At 33.7% G+C, this 6,009-nt stretch overlaps 1 protein-coding gene across 10 annotated transcripts in view; it reads left to right on the top strand.

Annotated features, from left to right (window-relative positions):
- LOC107135671 (transcription factor SOX-6-like) overlaps positions 1-6,009 on the top strand; it is a 244,762-nt gene that overhangs the window by 75,630 nt on the left and 163,123 nt on the right. The gene's annotated exons all lie outside the window — the stretch shown is intronic.

The following is a 6,009-nucleotide window of genomic DNA, read 5'->3' as shown; positions in this document are numbered from 1 at the left end:
GACTCTAGCCGCGGGGCGATTTGCTGAATAAGCAGTGTTACCCTCCGTGCGACAAACCTCTCGCATTTGAGTCCCCGTAGCCGATCCTCGTGTGATGGAAATCCTTCCTCCAGGTTCCGGAGCACCCCACTATTGCTGGAAATTCCTAACAAGATAGCCTTTAGCAGTCCTGACTTGTCATACTCCCACACAGTGAAGCAGCACACGGGGGCAATGCACTCCCCTCGCCGCCATCTTCTTGCCTCCTTCTTTTGTGTTCGAATCCCTTTTTTTTCATGTTTGCGAAATCCATTCTTGTTATTTGATGTAGTGGTAATTTGTTCGTTTTCATTGTCATCTAATATTTCATTATATAACTGTATCACAGTTTATCCATGCTGTTGTTGATAAACATTTCCAATTTGATGCTAAAATGAATAATGCTGCATTATTGTGTACTTTGTGTACAAGTACATGCAATTTTGTTGGGTAAATTCTTAGAAGTGGAATTTCTGGATCATAAGATATGCTGCTTTTTGCATATTAGATAATGCCAAAGTGTTTTACAAGTTCTTCTAATTTATACTTCCACCGCAGTGCATGAGGGGTCCTCTTGTTATATACTCTCTGTCATTATTGTGTTACAAAGTCTGTAGTCCTAGCATTGTGGCAGACATGATGTGTCATCTCATTATGTTTTTAATGTGTAGTTCTCTAAGTAGTAATGTAGTTAAGCACACTTTTATATTTATTGGATATTTAGAAATTGTCTTTTAGAATCCTTTTTATTTATTTATTTTTTGGCCAATTTTCCTATATAATAGGTTTTCTTATTTTTATTGATTTGTAGGAGTTCTTAATATTTTCTGATGCAAACTAGGTTATAGTCTTTAGTTTGGGTTTCATCAAAAGTAGAGCATAAGATGAGAACTAGGTTGAGGACCCAGGACTATCTTTTGAGGAGATTATCCCAGGAAGTAGAAGTGAGGGAGTGGTGACAGGCTGAGAAGAAGGAAGAGCCTGAATTTCATACTATAGGTACTGGGAACTTGATTCTTTTAGGAGCTCTGAGAACAGCACAGAATTTCTTTCTGAAGGAAGAGAGTCTGCAACTCTTATTCCTTAGTGTTTGGGAATTTCCTCTAGCAGCAATTACTCCCCTAACTTTCAAGCTGAACTTTGCTGGGTTAAACATAGTTTTCATGCTTCCAGAGAAGGTCCTGAAGCAGGCGGTGGCAGGAAGTTCAGTGAGTGCGTGCCTGAGATGAAATACTTGCCAAGCTCTCCTGGGGACTGTCTGTTGCAGCTCTGGCTAAAATCAGAACCAGTCCAAGGAGCTCTTAAGTGGGGGCATCTTTTCTGTGTTGCACATATCTTTCTCCACACGTTAAGGTGCCTTTGCTCTCTTATGGTGCCATTGGTGAAAGGCAGTAAGTAATATCTATGTAATCAAATTGATCTACCTTTTCTACTTAGCCTCCTGTGTTTAATGTCCTGTTTAAGAAATCTTTTCTTACTTTGAATTAATGAGGACATTCTTAGACTGTTTTTAGATAGTTTTTTTTTGAAAAGGCAATAAAAGGTATGGATAATTTCTCCAGAGAAATATCTGTTACTTTGAGCAACTTTGAGGTGTTCATGGAAACTTTGATAAATCTTTATTAAAAATCCAAGAACTTCATTGATGAAGTGAGTTCTCATTATGATTTTAATTAGTAGTTCCTTAAATACTAATAAAGTTAAGCACATTTCAATGTTTATTAGTAATTTAGAAATCTTCTTTTATGAATTCCTCTTTTAAGACACTCTAGCCATTGTTTTACGATGCAAGTTTAGACCTATATAACCTGCCTGAAACTGATTTTTGAGTATGAGGAAGGGGTCAATTAAAAAAAAATCCATATGGATGTCTAATTGACCCGGAATAATTTACTGAAAAAATAAAAATCACAAACTATGTCTTTTTCTCACTGCTTATTAGTCCCAACTTTCTTGTAAACCAAGCATAATTACCTACTTAGTTTTTTCCTTTTTCTGTGCTCTGTATTCTCTTCCAAAGAGCATTTCTCTCCACCTTGTGGCAGTTCCTTCTTGTCTTAATTACCATTGCTTTACGATAAGTCTTGCTATCTGGTATAGCAAGTCTGTTTTTTATGTTGAAGATTTTCTTTGTTTTTCTTGCGTATTTAGAGTTTTATATAAATTTTAAAATCAACTTGGAAAGTTATATATACACAATATATATACACAAAGTCATATATATATATATTATATACACTATTGGAATTTTGACTAGAATTGCATTGTATCTATAGATTAATTTGAAGAGAGAGACTTTTTTACAATTTTGAGTCTTCTAGTTCATGACATAGTATAGGCCTCTACTAATTAGGTCTTTTGAATTGTTCTCTAAAATGTTCTATCATTTATTGCAATGAAGTTTTGCATATCTTTCATTATGGGTTTTACTTAGGTATTTGATATTTGTAATGACACTTTTATAAATGAATTCTTTAAATGATGTTTTAAAATTTCATTTTGCTTGGCATTATATATAGAAATACACTGTATTTTTTGTACAATGTTCTTGCACAAAGTAAACCTGCCAAACTCACTTATAATTCTTTATTTAAGGTTCTTTAGGATTTTCTAACTGTTCAATCATATTTTCACATTATGATATTTTAATTTCTTTAATATTTATATTTTTCTTTTTCCTGACTTATATTCTTTATCTTACCTTATATTCTTATGTTTTGATTTTTGTTTTGTCTTATTATACTGCTCAATGCAATCTTGAGAATAGAAGTAGTGATAGTTAGCAACCTTGTTACATTTTTTATCTTAACAGAATGCTTTCAATATTTTATTGTTAAGTCGGTAATGTGGTGTTTACTTAAAAATAATGGTAATTGTGCAGATGTTGGACACATCATTCTAAATGTCAATTAGGCCAAATTCATTGATAATGTTGGTTAACTGTTCTATTTATTTTAGTTCACTTACTCAGAGTAGTATTTTAAAATTTTCATTCTGATTATAGATTTATTTACTTTGCCTTTTATTTCTGTCAGATTTAAATAAGTAATTTGTGGCTATATCATTTGGTTCATGCAGACTTAGACATGTTATATGTTATTGGTAGATTGACTTTCTTATTGCTACTATTATTGTTATTATTTTTTTATTATCTTTCTCTAGTAATTCTCTGACTTTAAGCCATTCTCATCTGATGTCAGTAGTTTCCTTTGGTCAGAGTTTTCATGTTATATGTTGAAAATCCATTTATTTTATTACTTGCATGTCTTCATGTTTTAGAAGTGGTCTCCTGTAAACCATATATTATGACAAATTCTAAATAGAAGTATTTGTTCAAAATCTATTCAATCCAAAATTTTTTAAAAATTATATAATCGTAGACTTTTTTTAATATTGCAGGAAAAGTGTTATATATAATACACTTTGGAAAATACTGACCTAGGAAATATAATTATTCAAGGAATATTTCCAGGGAGTCAAACATTATAGAGCAATTTGGGGTATCTCCAGTTGGGGAATCCATTAAGTCAAGGATAAGTAAACTATGTCAGGGTAGCTAAATCAGGCCCACTGCCTAATTTTATAAATAACATTTTATTGGAACACATCTATGCCCATTCATTTATGTATTTTCTATGGCTTCTTTTGCTCTGTGAGGGAAGTTAAGCAGATATGACAAAATCCATATGGCAGAATCTAGATGGCCCTCAAAGCTTCAAATACTTTCTACTTGGCCTTTTGCAAAAATGTTTGCTGATCCTTCCTAATAATTGTTGAAAATTTGTTGAGTATTATTACTTTGTTTGTAAGCCCAATATTTTTACTTACCAGCAAATGCTATAATTTCATTTTTCTTTAAGGCTGAGTAATACTCCATTGTATGTGTGTGTGTGTGTGTATGTGTGTGTGTATATATATATATATATATATATATATATATACGCATATGTGTGTGTATATATATAATCAATTACATTTTTTTTATCCATTCATCTGTTGAAGGGCACCTAGGTTGGTTCCATAGATTAGCTATCCTGAGTTGAGCTGCTATGAACATTGATGTTGCTGTGTTACTGTAATATGCTGATTTTAAGTTCTTTGGGTATAAACTGAGGAGTGGGATAACTAGGTAAAATGGTGGTTCCATTTCAAGTTTTCTGAGGAATCGCCATACCACTTTCCATAATGGTTGCACCAATTTGCATTCCCACCAGCAGTGTATGAGTGTATCTTTTCCCCCACATCCTCACCTACATTTATTGTTTCTTGCATTCTTAATAATTGTCATTCTGATGGGGTGAGATGAAATCTTAGAGTATTTATTTAAATTTATTTATTTTTATTCTAATTTATTATGTATGACAGCAGAATGCATTACAATTCATATTACACATATAGAACACAATTTTTCATATCTTTGGTTGTAGTCAAAGTATAGTCACACCATTTGTGTCTTTATACATGTACTTAGGGTAATGATGTCCATTTCATTCCACTGTCTTTTCTACCCCCATGCCCTCTCCCCTCCCCTTCCACCCTTCTGCCCTATCTAGAGTTCATCTAATCCTCCCATGCTCCACCCGCAACCATTATGAATCAGCATCATTATATCAGAGAAAACATTTGGCATTTGTTGTTTTGGGGATTGGATAACTTCACTTAGCATGATGTTCTCTACTTCCATCCATTTACCTGCAAATGCTATAATTTCATTCTTCTTTAAGGCTGAGTAATATTCCATTGTGTATATGTAACACATTTTCTCTATCCATTCATCTATTGAAGGGCATCTAGGTTGGTTCCATAGCTTAGCTATTGTGAATTGAGCTGCTATAAACATTGATGTGGCTGTGCCACTGTAATATGCTGATTTTAAGTTATTTGGGTATAAACTGAAGAGTGGGATAGTTGGGCCAAATGATGGATCCACTCCAAGTTTTCTGAGGTGTCTCCATACTGCTTTCCATAGTAGTGGTACCAATTTGCAGTCCCACCAGCAATGTATGTATGTACCTTTTACCCCACATCTTTGCCAACATTTATTGTTGCTTGCATTCTTGATAACTGCCATTCTGACTGGAATGAGATGAAACATTAGAGTAGTTTTGATTTGCATTTCTCTAATTACTAGAGATGGTGAACATTTTTTTTTCATATGTTTGTTGACTCATTGTATTTCCTCTTCTGTGAAGTGTCTGTCCAGTTCCTTAGGCCAATTATTGACTGGGTTATTTGTTTTTTTTGGTGTTAAGTTTTTTGAGTTCTTTATATATCCTGGAGATTAATGCTCTAAGAGGCATGTGGTAAAGATTTTCTCTCATTCTGTAGGCTCTCTCTTCATGTTATTCATAGTTTTCTTTGCTGAGAAGAATCTTTTTAGTTTAAATCCATCCCATTTATTGATACTTGGTTTTATTTCTTGTGCTTTAGAGTCAGATCCTTTAGGAAGTCAGATCCTAGGCTGACATGGTGAAGATTTGGGCCTAATTTTTCTTCAATTAGGCACAAGGTCTCTGTTCTAGTGCCTAAGTCTTTGATCCACATTGAGTTGAGTTTCATGCAGAGTAAGAGACAGGGATTTAATTTCTTTTTGTTACATGTGGCTTTCCAATTTTCTCAGCGCCATTTGTTGAAAAGGCTATCCTTTCTCCAATGTATGTTTTTGCTGCCTTTGTCTAGTATGAGATAACTGTATTTATGTGGGTTTGTCTCTGTGTCTTCTATTCTGTACCATTGGTCTACATGTCTGTTTTGGTGTCAATACCATGCCATTTTTGTTACTATGGCTCTGGAGTATAGTTTAAGGTCTGGTATTGTGATGCTTTCTGATTCACTCTTCTTGCTAAGGATTGCTTTGGCTACTCTGGTCCTCTTATTTTTCCAAATGAATTTCATGATTGCTTTTTCTTGTTCTATGAAGAATTTCATTGGGATTTTAATAGGAATTGCATTAAATCCATATAATGCTTTTCGTAATATGGCCATTTTGAC

Source organism: Marmota marmota, unplaced genomic scaffold (genome assembly GCF_001458135.2).
Source record: "Marmota marmota marmota unplaced genomic scaffold, marMar, whole genome shotgun sequence".
Taxonomy (NCBI): domain Eukaryota; kingdom Metazoa; phylum Chordata; class Mammalia; order Rodentia; family Sciuridae; genus Marmota; species Marmota marmota.
Note: the sequence above shows the minus strand (reverse complement) of the source record. Positions and strands in the feature narration are given on the sequence as shown.